We start from the raw sequence: 17,784 nt of genomic DNA, 5'->3' as shown, positions 1-17,784 counted from the left end.
ACAGACCGACCGACCACTAACCTCTAACGCTGCTGGCTTTTTCACACTGAACAGTTTCCCTTGTGTATTAAGAATGGTCTACCACCCAAAGGACATCCAGACAACTTCACAACTGTGAGAAGTATTGGAGTCAACCTGGGCCAGCATTCCTGTGGAAAGCTTTTGACACATTGCATGCACCAAAGATTTGAAGCTGTTCTGGGGGCAAAAGGCAACACAATATCAATTTCCTAATGTTTTGTACACTCAGAGAGATAGAGAGATGTGCAAGCCTAGCTAACCTAATTTGTTCCACTGCCCACAAATGGAAATGGTAGCAAGCTAACTCCTCTCATAGTTACAGGGAAGAGTAGGTGGGCATGAATGAGCCATTTAGAAGCTGGAGTTGATTAGGTGGTGGTGGTATGATTAGGCCAGATGAGGAATTTATCCAGGACACCGGGATTAACACCCCTACTTGTACGATAAGTGCCATGGGATCTTTAGTGACCACAAAGAGTCAGGACATATGTTTAACATCCCATCCAAAAGACAGCACCCTACACAGGGCAATGTCCCCAATCAATGTCCTGTGGCATTGGGATCTTTTTTTAGACCTAAAGGCCATCCAACACCACTTCCTGCAGCATCTGGTCTCCCATCCAGGGACTGACCAGGACCAACCCTGCTCAGCGTCAGTGGCAAGCCAGCAGTGGGATGCAGAGTGGTATGCTGCCAATTAGATACTGTCTACATAGATATGTCTTTGTTATTGGGTTGTTTATGGTTGTATTTTCAACGTGTCTGTGTATGTGATGTGTATCATTGTAATTGTTAATCTATTGTTGTTTGTGTGTGTGTGTGTGTGTGTGTGTGTGTGCATGTGTCAGAAGCAGAGCTATTGGGAGGTTATTACCACAGACGCTGTAACTTACCCGCCAGTGTTGTGGTTGGCTGTGATATGGGGGGTGGTGTGTGTGTGTGTGGGGGGGGTCTTGAAGCTCATTTACTGAATTTTTATGCAACTAAAAACTTTAAACAAGCAAAAATGAACCCAGACATGTGATGCAGGCAATGTACTGAGGCACACTAACAGCCAGGCACAGGAACCGAGGCTGCTGTAAGTTCATTCACCTCAGTCTATATACAAAAACATAGCCTATTAGCTATACAATTGTAATGTTATACCCCTGAAAGGGGGAAAATACAAGAATTGTTTCACACTGACACATAGCATCAGCAGCAAAAAGAAAAACTGTATTGTTTGCATTTCGACTGCATTTTAAAGTAGCCTATAGGGAAGTGTAAAGTAGCCTATAGGGAAGTGTAAAGTAGCCTATCGGGAAGGGGGACATGTGGAGGTGTTCATGTGGAAACATACAGCAAGTTATTTTATTAAAAGTTCTTACATTTTCTCAGGGACCCCACATTGGGCATCGGCCACAAGTTTGCGAACCATTATTCTAACCTCTCTCTCTGCTTGCTGCCCCTCTCTCTCTCCTCTACTTCCTCCTGTATGTATTGCAGCCTGCCTCATCCTCACCACTGAGCGCCACAGCACTGTCTTTCTCAGTAGCCAGTCCCTGTGAAAAAAAGTTACCATGAGAACTTAGTTAGTTTTTTTGCTCCTGCTGAGGTAGACTTTATTTATTGTTAGCTTCTTCCTCCTTCTATAGTGGGCTATGTAATATTAGCCAGAGCCCCTTCAACGTTACTGCAATAGATGTCTCAGCCAGCAGCTAGCCACATGACTGACATATCTAGAAGCTATTTACCAGTTGTGCTCTCGATCATTCTCTGAGAGACTGTTTTTGTTTGTTTGGTGGATGTCTGTAGACATGGTAGGAGTCGAGGGATGGTTTAAAAAATGTCTTTAGTCCGGCATCTCGCAGTGTCAGCAGCATCTCTAGTCTATTTGCCTACTGAGCCGACTGCGAGCTGGGGTAGTTTGTTTCAAGTCTCATGCCCCTGGCCTGTGCCTTAGTGTGTTGCCTAACACAAAACTACCTACTACATAACATTCTGTAAAGTTGAGAGTTGCAATTGGAACATAGCGTTCCAAAGTTAATGTCCAGTGTCCCCTACAGTTCCTGTGGCTGTGACACAAATGGAGCTTTTTGTCAGAATTAGAAAGCTACAGATGCTTAAAAGAGAAACAGAATAAATTAGCATGTCCTGTTTATCTCGAGTCAACTTCCTCTTTCTGTAAAAGGAGTGGACACAGCAACACTGTCGTATCTCGGTGGGTGGAAGTGAGAACTAATGAAACTAAAGGAAAAATCTGAGGAAAGGGTTTTCTGGATAAAATCATATTGAATTTATGATACCCAGTCATGTTTACATTTTCAGTAGAATCTGTAGTTTCACTAGGAAAGGTGGAAAGGTGTCAAAGGTTTGACTTCATGGCACGTGACATTTATAATTTGGTTTAGGAGCTATTTGAAGGTTTGTGTGTGAATGTTCTTGCGTTACAGCACAAACAAGGTAGGTCTGCCAACTGTTCAAAGAAATAACCCAGGAAAGTAGTGATCAGAGTGATAGATTAAATGTAAAGGAGAAATGAACATGACACTTGAACTACAGTATACTAAAAGAACATTGGCATCTCTCTGATAAACACAAAAAGCCTCACACACAAACAACTGACTTAACAACTTTTGCTTTGAACGGCCAAAAAGTTGACAAACGTATGTAGAATAGGTAACGACGCCATATACAGTAGTACAAAATATCAAGTAAGTGGCCTAGATTTACTAAATGTACACAGGCAACAGCCCAAAAGGAAAAGCCTCTGTATCAGGCTGAACCTGTCCTATCTACAGGTAGAGACAGACAAACCAGAGAGGAAGAGTTGAAACGAGACAGATAACTGGCCCAAAAATCGGTCTTCTCCATCATGTGGCGTTTTCAGTGTTTTTCGCTGAAGAGTTTTTGTATGGGGATCAATAAGAGAGTGGCGAATTTGGTCAAATAAATTATTTAATGGCTTATTTGCTACTTGTGGCTTGTTTGATCAAATATACATTTTGTGATGATTAGGTTGTTACGAGTGTACTAAGGTAAGTAGGACACGTGACATCCCTGAACTTTTGAGAATAAACACTATTCAGTAAGAAGGTTCTAGAGCTCAACATGTCTTCTCCATGCAACACATTACAGAGATCTGTTACAGTATCTGACAACAACACCATGACATTGATGCACTGACACACATCTGTTTTTGTTGAGTCATGCTAGAATAACACAGTGGGAGATAAGGATGTTTGTCAAATGTATTGTAGGTCATGATGGTAGTAGTGGTAGTAGGAGTAGTGGTGGTGGCGACGGCGGCGGCGGCGGCAGTGGTGGTGGTGGTGGTAGTAGTAGTGGCGACGGCAGTGGTGGTGGTGGTGGTAGCAGTAGTAGCAGTAGTTGTAGTGGCGGCAGTGGTGGTGGTAGCAGTAGTAGTAGTAGTTGCAGTGGCAACGGCAGTGGTGGTAGTAGTAGTAGTGGCGACGGCGGCGGCAGTGGTGGTGGTAGCAGTAGTAGTAGTAGTTGCAGTGGCGACGGCAGTGGTGGTAGTAGTAGTAGTAGTAGTGGTGGCGACGGCAGTGGTAGTAGTAGTAGTAGTGGTGGCGACGGCAGTGGTGGTGGTAGCAGTAGTAGTAGTAGTGGCGACGGCGGCGGCAGTGGTGGTGGTAGCAGTAGTGGTGGCGACGGCGGTGGTGGTGGTGGTAGCAGTAGTAGTAGTGGTGGCGACGGCAGTGGTGGTGGTGGTAGCAGTAGTAGTAGTGGTGGCGACGGCAGTGGTGGTGGTGGTGGTAGCAGTAGTAGTAGTGGTGGCGACGGCGGTGGTGGTGGTAGCAGTAGTAGTAGTGGTGGCGACGGCGGTGGTGGTGGTAGCAGTAGTAGTAGTTGTAGTGGCAGCGGTGGTGGTGGTGGTAGCAGTTGTAGTAGCAGCGGTGGTGGTGGTGGTAGCAGTTGTAGTAGTGGTGGCAGCGGTGGTGGTAGCAGTTGTAGTAGTGGTGGCAGCGGTAGCAGTTGTAGTAGTGGTGGCAGCGGTGGTGGTGGTGGTGGTGGTAGTAGTAGTAGTAGTAGTAGTGGTGGCGACGGAGGCAGTGGTGTTGGTGGTGGTAGTAGCAGTAGTAGTGGTAGCAGTAGTAGTAGTAGTGGCGACGGCAGTGGTGGTGGTGGCGGCAGTTGTGGTGGTGGTAGCAGTAGTAGTAGTAGTAGAAGTAATTTAGTTTTTCAGACACATAGGTTCATACTTGGTAATTTTACAACCTTGAAAGAGGATCAAATGACTAAAACCTCATCTGGACACAACTCACTACATAATTTACCTGCCTTGGACAACAGGCTGCAGAGACATTAAGTTAATATTACAATAGTGTCACTGTCACCAGTTATACAAATAGATTTACAGAAAACAGTTGCTTCCACAGCTGTCAGTGTCGAGCTCAAAGAGAGCCCTCAAAAATAGTCAAATTGACAGGAGATGTCATTATGAAATGATTATTATAACACATCATTTGATGATATCTGATGTTCTATGTTATATTAAGATTATAGAAATAATGTATTATCTGCTGGCTCTCTTTAACCATCTATCATGAATGAAACTTAACTGACAAAGAAAATGTTATATCACTATATAATTACAGATAGCTAGAATCCTACCTACAGTAAATTCTACAGGCCATGTTTGTATGAGCATGACAAGCCAACTGTCTTCGTACTGCTTTTAGAAATGATATCAGTAATACAAATCAATGACAGGGTTGCTAGTTTACAACATATTCAAATGACGTTCTAGTTTACCACAACTTCAAATGTAAATAAGAACTGAATATGCATTTTTACTGCACCTCCCTACCCCACTGCAGTTCCTCATCATTCTCCTGGGACGTGTGAGTGTGTGTGTGCGGGCATTCGTGCGTACATGTTTGTGTGTGTGTGTCTGAATGTTATTTGCATAACATCCTATGTATTCCATAACAGTTGTGGTTGTGTACTGCCAGTGTGTGTGTGGTTGAGTGTGTGAGTGTTTGAGGGATTTAAATGAGTGAGTGTGTGTGATGAGGGCCTTCTTCCTCTTCTGGTCCCCACTCTGAAAGAGAACTTAGAGCTGTGATGATGTCTGGTGAAATCATCTACTCCGATGTTACATTCACTCGGCATCAGAACCAAGATACTGGAGCAGAAAGGGAAGTTTCTAATGGTGAGTTCTCTCTCATTTATATCGATTTATTAGTTTTCAACATTTGATCACATTGGGGGGCGAGGGTGGAGATGTCATAATTCAACAAGGAGTTAGTAACAGAAGAAGGCTGTATAGACTGTTGTTAACTGGTTATAATTATAGTGATGATGATTTACTGTATGGTTGTGTCATGAACATTAACTGTGTAAACCCAGGGGCTATAGGGAAAAGAAGACAGTATTTTGGTTGGGATCAATATTTGTAATTGTACTTATTAATATGAATTAGTACTATATGTTTAACATGTGGTAGTGTATGAGTCACTGGGCACTCTTTTAGAATGTACTATAGCATAGTTATGTATAGTGCAATGTTTGTGCTTTATTTATGACTCTGACACGTTCATTTCCTTTTGAATACATTACACAACGCCTCAACAATGGTTCTCCACAGAGAATCCTATTTTGAAGGATATCTACAGGAATAGATGCATTATAAAGCACATGAGAATATGACAGTTCCATCTAAATGAGTTGTTACTCGTCACCCTCTGGACGTATCTGTTGGATTTCACACTGTCAACCATCTTCCAGACAGCCAGACAGACAGCCAGACAGCATCAACCTGTAACATTTGGTTTATGGCCAAAAGTGTTTCCTAATTTCTCATAACAATATGTCAGCTTTTCTTCAGATATTTTGAATTAGAATATTAGATATTGTATATTTCGGTTAGTGACCCTAACAGTTAAAGTGATTTGCATGTTGGACCTTCCAGTCAAGGGACTGTAGTAGAGCTCAAAGGAAATAATGCGGAGATAGTGGATTGTAAGAGAGGTACTAGAATGGTATATTTCTAAAATAATATTGTCACGCCCTGTTTTTCTCTATGTTGGTAAGGTCGGGGTGTTACATCTAGGTAATTATATATCTATGTTGGCCTGGTAGAAATGTATCAGTCTACACTGATTTGAAATAAATTTGATTTGATTTGTATGATTCCCAATCAGAGGCAGCTGTTTATTGTTGTCTCTGATTGGGGATCATATTTAGGCAGCCATTTCCCCTTTGTGGGATCTTGACTATGTTTTTGTGTAGCTGTCTGTGAGCAACCCAGAATGTCACGTTTTGTTTTTCTTCTGGTTTTGTTTGGTGAGTTTATTCTTTATTAAACATGTGGAATTCTACGCACGCTGCGCCTTGGTCCAATCATTATAACGATCAATCGTGACAAATACTGAGATAGCGGATTGTGAGAGAGGAATGAGAACGGTATCTTTCTAATAGAATGTTGAGAGGAATGAGAACCGTATCTTTCTAATAGAATGCTGAGTTGATTGAGAGAGAGGGGAAATAGAACACTGCATTTCTAATAGAATGTTGAAATAGTCAATTGTGAAAGAGGAACTATACTGAACAAACAACAATTTAAGAGTTTACTGAGTTAGTTAATGAGGAAATCAGTCAATTGAAATAAATTCATTAGGCTCGAATCTATGGATTTCACGTGACTGGGAATGCAGATATGCATCTGTTTGTCACAGATACCTAAAAACAAATGGGCCTCAGGATCTTGTTACGGTATTTTTGTACATTCAAATGGCTAATCGATAAAATGTAATTGTGTTCATTGTCCGTAGCTTATTCCTGCTCATACCATAACTCCTCAAACACAGGGCACTCTGTTCTTGTCATGATCGTCGTAGTGAGGAGAACAAAGCGCAGCGTGGTATGTGTTCATCGTGAATTTAATAAACAAAGAACACTTGAACAAACTCTAGAAAACAATAAACTAATAACGACCATGAAGCTATAATGAGAACTGTGCTGACACAAGCAACTAACAGACAATCACCCACAATGACAAAACAGGCTACCTAAATATGGTTTCCAATCAGAGACAACGACTAACACCTGCCTCTGATTGAGAACCATATCAGGCCAAACACAGAAACAGACAAACTAGACATCCAACATAGAATGCCCGCTTAGATCACAGCCTGACCAACCGAAACATTCAAAGCAAACTATGGTCAGGGCATGACCGTTCTTAATGTTGACATCAGCAAACTGCTTGCCCACACAACGCCATACGCATGGTCTGAGGTTGTGATTCCAGTTGCAAAATTCTCTAAAACATTGAATTCTCTGGCAACAGCTCTGGTGTCATTCCTGCATTCAGAATTCCAACTGCATGCTCCCACAAAACAAATCTGTGGCATTGTGTTGGGTGACAAAACTGCACATTTTAGAGTGGGCTTTTAATGTCCCCTGCACTTGTGCAATCATGCTTTTTAATCTGCATCTTGATATGCCACACCTGTCAGGTGGATGGATTATCTTTGCAAAGTAGAAATGCTCACTAAAAGCGATCAATAAGCTTTTTGTGTGTATGGAACATGGGATCTTTTATTTCAGCTCATGAAACATGGGACCAACACGTTACATGTTGAATTTATATTTTTGTTCTGTGTAGACTGATACATTTCTAATAGCATGTTGAGATAATGGTACAATTCTAATTGGTGGTAATCACCAGGAGGTTGGTTTTAGGGAAACAATATGGGGTGCAATATAAAATAAGTTTAAAAAAGGAACCATCTCTTTCTTCATCTCTCTCTCTGTAACCATAGGAGTAGCCGGACGTGAAGAGGATGTCACATACTCTGAGGTTAAAAGACCGGGAGGTAGAGCTAGTGAGCAGGATCCTGGGAAAGGTGAGGTGTATTTGTGTTACAGTTAGCTAAGGGTTACATTAAGTACCCCTTATTTAACCTGTTAGGTTCTTATTGTCCAGAGTAAATAACTCAGACACTAGAGAAGCTTTAACCAAGTTGAATTCTTCCCAAAGGGTCATTACAGCTGTAATTCAGACAAAAACATGTTCTCACCATCACAAGTATATATATATACACCACTTTGGAGTTCCTCCTTACAGCGCTTCGGACAGAGGGCAGAGGTATGAACGTCTAATCGTTGCCAAATTTGCTCAATTTAAAGATCAAATAATGGTTAAAAGCCTGGGTAAAAGACTTGCTGGGACTAAAATTGTCATGAATTACCAGTTCCCGAAGGAAATTTGCAGAACTGCGTAAAGTGCTGTATCCAATTTAAGGAAAATAGATTAAAAGGGAAACGAGTAGCTCTTGTGGACAATAATCTAAATGTTGATAACCAGTTGTTCAGAGTCACAAAGACTACTCCATGGCTATTTTAAAAATGACAAAGTTCTTATAGACGAGGAAAATAATGAAACACAATTCTAGCCTGGTTATGGATTGTAATAATACAATAAAACATGTAGCTTTTCTACATATCTTCAAATATAACTAATTGGAACACAAAAGCACTATCTCAACATGTTGAAGATAAAAGCTCAGTAACCAGAAGGCACAGTATGTGTGAATGGTGTGGTGTGTGTTTTTTATGTTTGGGAAAGTGGCGTTGAGTGAGAAAGGAAATGGTTGCATATCCCAGAACCAATGTATTGCTGTGAGCGGGGGTGTGAGTGTCACGGCTTTCTTCCTGGGAAGGAGAGGCGGACCAAAACGCAGCGTGGTTATAGTCCATGGTTCTTTAAGAAAACTCAAACATGAACAAACTACAAAACAATAAATGTGAAAACGGTAACAGTCCTAACTGGTGCATTAAACACAGACAGGAAACAATCACCCACAAAATACCCAAAGAATATGGCTGCCTAAATATGGCTCCCAATCAGAAACAACGATAAACACCTGCCTCTGATTGAGAAACACTCTAGGCAACCACAGACTTACATAGACAACTAAATTGAATACAACCCCATGAATCTAATAAACCCCTAGACAAGACGAAACACAAATCACCCATGTCACACCCCGGCCTAACCAAAATAATAAAGAACACAAAGATAACTAAGGCCAGGGCGTGACAGTGAGAGAGCTTTCAATGTTGTTCAGATGATGGATATACTTTTTATATTGAATGATATGTCTTATTTGTTTATTTCTTGTCCTATCATGGTGGAACAGTGTTTTAAAAAAAATTATACATTTAATTTATTTATTGTCCTATATTGATGGAACGGTCCACAACCCTGTACCGTAGACACCCACCTGAATGACCCAGATGCTAGGGAGAAGTCCCTAACTGTTTTATGGGCCTGCTGTAAGCGGCCTGTATGCAGCCAAAATGCAGTCAGAGACCTAGAGCAGCACTGGCCCCTCAAGATTCTGAGCCTGCAGGGTTGGTCCTGCAAAGCCAAAGCCCCCTAAAGGGAGAGCATACTATACCATGAAATTCTCAAAGCTGCTAATGAGAACCTTGAAGATCTTGAACCTAACCGGTGTGGATTCCGGTGGGGGGCCCACACCCAGGCAGTAGCAGTGCTGGAAACACTAGCTGCAGTAACCCATGGGGAGGGGGTGCCCCCACCCAGGCAGTAGCAGTGCTGGGAACACTAGCTGCAGTAACCCATGGGGAGGGGGTGCCCCCACCCAGGCAGTAGCAGTACTGGAAACACTAGCTGCAGTAACCCATGGGGAGGGGGTCACACTCGGACATTCTGAGAGGGGGTTTATTATTGTGGCCCTGGTGGCACAAAATCTAAAGTCTGACTGCATGGAGATGCTTGGGAATATGGTCAATACGGGTGACCGTATTTTGGGTGTTTCAGGGAAAAGGTGTACATTTGATCTTCATCATCCAGGACGTGACAATGGTTAATAAAATCTCTACATTTCTTGCAGGCCTTCTCATGCAGCTGCAAATGTATATGCATTCTTAAATCAATACCTTTTTTGAGTTGGGCTTTGGGATGGTGCATCTGTTGAGATTGTGAGCCAATGGTTGTGTGGGGGGAAAGGATTGAGTGTATATGTGCATATCCCACAACTGCTGCGAAGGAGTTAAAGAAGTTAGGGACAATACAGGATGATTCATAATTGTTTGCTAATATAATATTTGCTTGCAATGTATTTTTGGTAATTGTGAGAATTCTGCCCTTGAGTTGCGTTCCCATGCAAAACTAGACAGATAGCTAACAACTAAGTCTTCAATAAAACTCCCAAGGCATGACTTTTCTTGAATGAATATATTGAAAACGTTTGTTGTGAAACTGCAAAATACAGAAAATAATATACTTTAGTATTCAATTCACACCGACATACTGTAGCTGTACATTAAACATTTGAAGTTGCATAAATACAAAGCACGTGCTAAGGTACCATGCATCTGGCATGATGCCAAACCATATAGCTAATTGTTACTCATATGGTAATTGGCTCCTTTCATTACTCTAATAATGTACAACCATCTATGTAGAATAACAAAGCATATTACAATAGAAACAGTAACAAACTACAGTATTGTATATTTTACAATTCGTTTGTATGACGCACGAGCAAAGTAATACAGCTAACGACATACATTAAAGGCATTGCAATTTGTGAGTAAATGGAACCAACATTGATATCTAAGCAACTCTATCAATAACAAGATTATCATCATTAGCTAAATGCTTGAATCGAACTTACAAACAAATATTTTCCAAGGCTGAAGCGTGACAAGAAATAACTACATTGAAAGACCTGCACCGTAGCGTTGTTTGTAGCTGCTTCTATGCGTGCAGAACAAATTCTCTACTTCCTGTTTGCGTGGTCTTTCTAAGTACCAGAAAGCTCCACTAGGGGGCGAATAACACCATGGAACACAATGAAAATACATTTTAACCATTGTAATAAAATAATCTGTTACCTTCTAACAGGATGGCAGCACAGTGAGACTGGTAAAATAAATTGTAAAATAAATTGCCTACATTTCTACAAATATTAATACCTAATTATGGAAATTAAGAAACAGGATTTTTAAGTATACAGTGCCTTGCGAAAGTATTCGGCCCCCTTGAACTTTGCGACCTTTGCCACATTTCAGGCTTCAAACATAAAGATATAAAACTGTTTTTTTTTGTGAAGAATCAACAACAAGTGGGACACAATCATGAAGTGGAACGACATTTATTGGATATTTCAAACTTTTTTAACAAATCAAAAACTGAAAAATTGGGCGTGCAAAATTATTCAGCCCCTTTAAGTTAATACTTTGTAGCGCCACCTTTTGCTGCGATTACAGCTGTAAGTCGCTTGGGGTATGTCTCTTATATTCGGGGTAAACTTTACCCCGAATATAACAAACCTTATGACCTTTTAATCTCTGACACCCACTCATTTTACAGGAAGGGACCCTGGCAATAGTGACCCCACTCCCCCAGTGGGGTCAAAGGCTACAATCCCTGATGGAGGGTCTGGGAGAGTTCCCGTGGCGACCCTGGTGTGTCTCTGTGTTCTACTGCTCGGCTTGGCTATCACTCTGGGAGTCCTCTGTGAGTATAGAAACATTTCACTTTTACACCACTGAACCCTTTTACACCACTGAACCCTTTTACACCACTGAACCCTTTTACATTACTGAACCCTTTAACATTACTGAACCCTTTAACATTACTGAACCCTTTTACACTACTGAACCGAGCTGGACTAGTTATGCATCCACCATAGTTGCTGGCCTGGAACTCTGCTGAAAATTACAATGTGCAAAGAAAATATCCAAGATAGTGACAAACACAAGAGAAAAACCACAACCCTCCATCTTGTCTTATTGTCTCTGTTCCAGATGCTTCCAACATGACTAGTCTTCAAGCTGAGGGGGCTCGCTTTGCCCAGATGAAAGGGAATCTAACAGGTGAGAATATCAATAATCCAGAGGTCTTTACCATGATCAAACCCTTATAAAAATATTGCAGAGAATCCGTCATATAGATCATTAAGATGCAGTTTGCCTATGGGGGACTGGCTCAGATGAAAATACTGCAGTTTCACTGTAATAGATAAATAAAATATTGGTTCATTTTAATAGGACTATGGTTAGATAATAGGTCATTCTAGCTTGGTTTACTTACTTACTTTATGGTTAGATATGTAAATAAATTCATGTTATTCCTCCATATGATTTGCTTTTAATAACAGGGAAACTGCGTGAACTGCAAGACAGCTATAAGAGACTACAGAATGAGACCCACATCATAACAGGTAGGTAGTCTAGAGCAGGACTCAACTGACATGGGACTGATTGGCTGCTGTACTCCTATTCATATCAGAATATTGTCATAACATGTCTCTAATTATTGAGGTATTTTGAAAGGCTGGTCATGATACACATCAACACCATCATCCCATACAGCCTAGACCCTCTCCAATTCACAAAAACTGCAGATCCACAGATGACACAATCTCTAATGCATTTCACACTGCCCTCTCCCACCTTGACAAGAGGTGAAATAACTAGGTGAAATTGCTATACATAGACTACAGCTCAGCGTTCAACACCGTAGTCCCCTCCAAGATCATCACCAAGCTAAGGACCCTGGGTCTGAACACCTCTCTCTGCAACTGGATCCTTTACAGGCCGGCCCCAGGTTGTGAGGGTAGGCAACAACACATTCACAACACTGACATTCAACACGTAGGCCCCTCAAGGGTGTGTGCTTAGTCCCCTCATGTACTCCCTGTTCACCGAAGACTGCGTGGCCATGCACGACTCCAACACCATCATCAAGTTTGCTGATGAAACGACGGGGCTAGGCCTGATCACCGAAAGTGACAAGTCAGCAGTCGGAGTCAGCAGTCGGAGACATGGCAGTGTGGTGCCAGGACAACAACCTCTCCCTCAACATCCGTAAGACCAGTGAGCTGATCGTGGACTATGGAGAAAGAGGGGAGACAGGGCTGTTGTGGAGTTGGTCGAGAGCTCCAAGTTCCTTGGCGTCCACATCACTAAGGATTTAACATGGTCCACACACCTCAGCAAATCAAATCAAATCAAATTTATTTATATAGCCCTTCGTACATCAGCTGATATCTCAAAGTGCTGTACAGAAACCCAGCCTAAAACCCCAAACAGCAAGCAATGCAGGTGGAGAAGCACGGTGGCTAGGAAAAACTCCCTAGAAAGGCCAATACCTAGGAAGAAACCAGGCTATGTGGGGTGGCCAGTCCTCTTCTGGCTGTGCCGGGTGGAGATTATAACAGAACATGGTCAAGATGTTCAATGTTCATAATGACCAGCATGGTCGAATAATAATAAGGCAGAACAGTTGAAACTAGAGCAGCAGCACAGTCAGGTGGAAGTTGAAACTGGAGCAGCAGCATGGCCAGGTAGACTGGGGACAGCAAGGAGTCATCATGTCAGGTAGTCCTGGGGCATGGTCCTAGGGCTCAGGTCAGTTGAAACTGGAACAGCAGCATGGCCAGGTGGACTGGGGACAGCAAGGAGTCATCATGTCAGGTAGTCCTGGGGCATGGTCCTAGGGCAGAGTTGCACAGTTGTGAGGATGGCAAGGCAGCGCCTCTTCCCCCTCGTGAGTCTGAAAAGATTTTTCATGGTCCCTCGGATCCTCGAAAAGTTCTACAGCTGCACCAGAGAGCATCTTGACTTACTGGATCACCACTTGGCATGGCAAATGCACCACCCTTGACCGCAAAGTGCTAGGGGGTGTTGCGGACAGCCCATCATTGGGGCGGAGCTCCCTGCCATCCAGGACCTTCATATCATGCGGTCAGAGAATGGCCCCGAAAAATGCCAAAGACTCCAGCCACCCAAGCCATGTTCTCTCTCCTACAATCTAGCAAACGGTACCGGGGCATCGACCATAAGACTGCTAAATAGTCTGACTGCTAAATAATCACTTAATGGTATCCAAAACTATCTGCACTAACTATATCTTGCACTGACCCTACGCACACTCACCAGACTATATATACAACCATATACACACACTCACTCACACATACTACATTGACACTCCACTACACAAAACCCACACACATTCACATATGCTACACACTCACACGCACACGCACACACTTGTATTCTCATAATTTGCTACTGTTACTCTGTCCTTTATTTAACTCTTATTATGATCTATCCCGATGCCTAGTCACTTTACCCTGCCTTCCTATCTACCTCAAATACCTCTGCACATTGATCTGGTACTGGTACTCCCTGTATATAGCTCCACAGTGATCTGGTACTGGTACTCCCTGTATACAGCCTCACGTTGATCTGTTACTGGTACTCCCTGTACAGTATATAGCCTCACATTGATCTGGTACTGGTACTCCTTGTATATAGCCTCACATTGATCTGTTACTGGTACTCCCTGTATATAGCCTCACATTTGATCTGGGACTGGTACTCCTTGTATATAGCCTCACATTGATCAGGAACTGGTACTCCTGTATATAGCCTCACATTGATCTGGTACTCCTTGTATATAGCCTCACATTGATCTGGTACTGGTACTCCCTGTATATAGCCTCACATTGATCTGTACTGGTACTCCCTGTATATAGCCTCACATTGATCTGGTACTGGTACTCCTTGTATATAGCCTCACATTGATCTGGAACTGGTACTCCCTTGTATATAGCCTCACATTGATCTGGTACTCCTTGATATAGCCTCACATTGATCTGGTAATGGTATTCCCTGTATATAGCCTCACATTGATCTGGTACTGGTACTCCCTGTATATAGCCTCACATTGATCTGGGTACTCCTTGTATATAGCCTCACATTGATCTGGTTTGGTACTCCTTGTATATAGCCTCACATTGATCTGATACTGGTACTCCTTGTATATAGCCTCACATTGATCTGGTACTGGTACTCCTTGTATATAGCCTCACATTGATCTGGTACTTCTTGTATATAGCGTCACATTGATCTGGTACTGATATTCCCTGTATATAGCCTCACATTGATCTGGTACTGGTACTCCCTGTATATAGCCTCACATTGATCTGGTACTCCCTGTACAGTATATAGCCTCACATTGATCTGGTACTGGTACTCCCTGTATATAGCCTCACATTGATCTGGTACTGGTACTCCTTGTTTATAGCCTCACATTGATCTGGAACTGGTACCCCTTGTATATAGCCTCACATTGATCTGGTACTGGTATTCCCTGTATATAGCCTCACATTGATCTGGTACTCCCTGTACAGTATATAGCCTCACATTGATCTGGTACTAGTACTCCCTGTATATAGCCTCACATTGATCTGGGACTGGTACTCCTTGTATATAGCCCTCACATGATCTGGAACTGGTACTCCTTGTATATAGCCTCACATTGATCTGGTACTCCTTGTATATAGCCTCACATTGATCTGGTACTGGTACTCCCTGTATATAGCCTCACATTATTCTAGGACTGGTACTCCTTGTATATAGCCCCACATTGATCTGGTACTGTGTATTCCCTGTATATAGCCTCACAATTGATCTGTACTGGTACTCCCTGTATATAGCCTCACATTGATCTGGTACTCCCTGTACAGTATATAGCCTCACATTGATCTGGTACTAGTACTCCCTGTATATAGCCTCACATTGATCTGGGACTGGTACTCCTTGTATATAGCCACACATTGATCTGGAACTGGTACCCTTTGTATATAGCCTCACATTGATCTGGTACTGGTACTCCTTGTATATAGCCTCACATTGATCTGGAACTGGTACTCCTTGTATATAGCCTCACATTGATCTGGTACTCCTTATATATAGCCTCACATTGATCTGGTACTGGTACTCCCTGTATATAGCCTCACATTGATCTGGTACTGGTACTCCCTGTATATAGCCTCACATTGATCTGGTACTCCCCTGTACAGTATATAGCCTCACATTGATCTGGTACTGTACTCCCCTGTATATAGCCTCACATTGATCTGGTACTGGTACTCCCTGTATATAGCCTCACATTGCTCTGGTACTGGTACTCCTTGTATATAGCCTCACATTGAATCTGTTACTCCTTGTATATAGCCTCACATTGATTCTGGTACTGGTACTCCCTGTATATAGCCTCACATTGATCTGGTACTCCCTGTACAGTATATAGCCTCAACATTGACTGGTACTGGTACTCCCTGTATATGCCTCACATTGATCTGGTACTGGTACTCCTGTTATATAGCCTCACATTGCTCTGGTACTGGTACTCCTTGTATATAGCCTCACATTGATCTGGTACTGGTACTCGCTGTATCTAGCCCTCACATTGATCTGGTACTGGTACTCCTTGTATATAGCCTCACATTGATCTGAGTACTTCTTGTATATAGCCTCACATTGATCTGGTACTGATATTCCCTGTATATAGCCTCACATTGATCTGGTACTGGTACTGGTACTCCTGTATATAGCCTCACATTGATGTGGTACTGGTACTCCCTGTATATAGCCTCACATTGATCTGGTACTGGTACTCCCTGTGTATATAGCCTCACATTGATCTGGTACTGGTACTCCCTGTATATAGCCTCACATTGATCTGGTACTGGTACTCCCTGTATATAGCCTCACATTGATCTGGTACTGGTACTCCTTGTATATAGCCTCACATTGATCTGGTACTGGTACTCCTTGTATATAGCCTCACATTGATCTGGTACTGGTACTCCTTGTATATAGCCTCACATTGATCTGGTACTGGTACTCCCTGTATATAGCTCAATTTTTGTGTATTTTATTGTATTCTTCTTGTGCTACTATTTAAACTCTGCATTTCAGGGAAGGGCTCCTACAAGCATTTTATGGTACATTTTTCACCAGTTGTATTCGGCACATGTGACAAATAACATTTGATTCATTTGACAAACTAATGTGAAGTGTTAAATGGGAAGTTTTAACTCAAACTTCTGATTTCAATATACATTTCCATGTTATCAAGATTAGGTTTTACACTGCAGTAGTATTGTTCCCCAAAACATGTTGGTTGAATATTGTATATGTTATTATTGTACTGGATATGAGGAAGGACAGGTTTTTTTTCTTGACCAGGAAAAAGTCCTGAACCTAATGAGTTAGTCATATGAGTTTGGTGAAGTGCCTTGGAATGTAATTTTGTACTTCAAATGTTGTGTTTGCCATTTACATTTCTTTGTAATATGGCCATAATTCAACAGTAATACACTGTCTTCTAATTTAATGTAAATCTCTCTGTTCTTAGTCCAGGAAGAGATGTTCTCCTCATCTTCGAGACTGTGAGGCCAACCTGACTAGGGTCAAAGATCTCCTGGCAACCATCCAAGGTCAGTTCAATCATTCCCGTGTACTGTGGTTGTGACTAGATGGATTACAGCTACCGATGAGATTTACACATAAAAATAAGAATGTAATCGTAGAATAGAATGAATCATGGATTCATGGAATAGCATTGAACTACTGCAAGAGTTTCGACTTAGGTTTTGAAGCCAGATGTGACTCAGAGTCAGATCTAATTTTTTGTTGCTATGTGATGGCTAGCTAGGTTTGAAAGCAATGTGCCGATTGCGGGTGGTCAATAGGTACAGAGTTTTATTTGGAAAAGACCACATTTTGGATGCATTGGCATTTAGCGTGACAAATTGGCTTGGTTTTGTTGTTTCTGTGCTATGGCAATTATGACATTTATGTGCTAATGTCTGGGAAGCTGGTGTTTGGAGGATATATTGGCACTGGTGTTGTTAGTCCTGAGACGAATTTGAGGGCTAGCAAACTTTGCCAATATATCCTCCAAACATTGACTTTGAGGGT

The 17,784-nt window shown here is 42.1% G+C and overlaps 1 protein-coding gene across 1 annotated transcript in view; it reads right to left on the bottom strand.

The window, feature by feature from the left end:
* The window catches only part of LOC109906211 (basement membrane-specific heparan sulfate proteoglycan core protein-like), a 258,730-nt gene that overhangs the window by 180,694 nt on the left and 60,252 nt on the right, over positions 1-17,784 (bottom strand). The gene's annotated exons all lie outside the window — the stretch shown is intronic.

The sequence above is a fragment of the Oncorhynchus kisutch genome, linkage group LG16, assembly GCF_002021735.2.
Source record: "Oncorhynchus kisutch isolate 150728-3 linkage group LG16, Okis_V2, whole genome shotgun sequence".
Lineage (NCBI taxonomy): Eukaryota > Metazoa > Chordata > Actinopteri > Salmoniformes > Salmonidae > Oncorhynchus > Oncorhynchus kisutch.
Note: the sequence above shows the minus strand (reverse complement) of the source record. Positions and strands in the feature narration are given on the sequence as shown.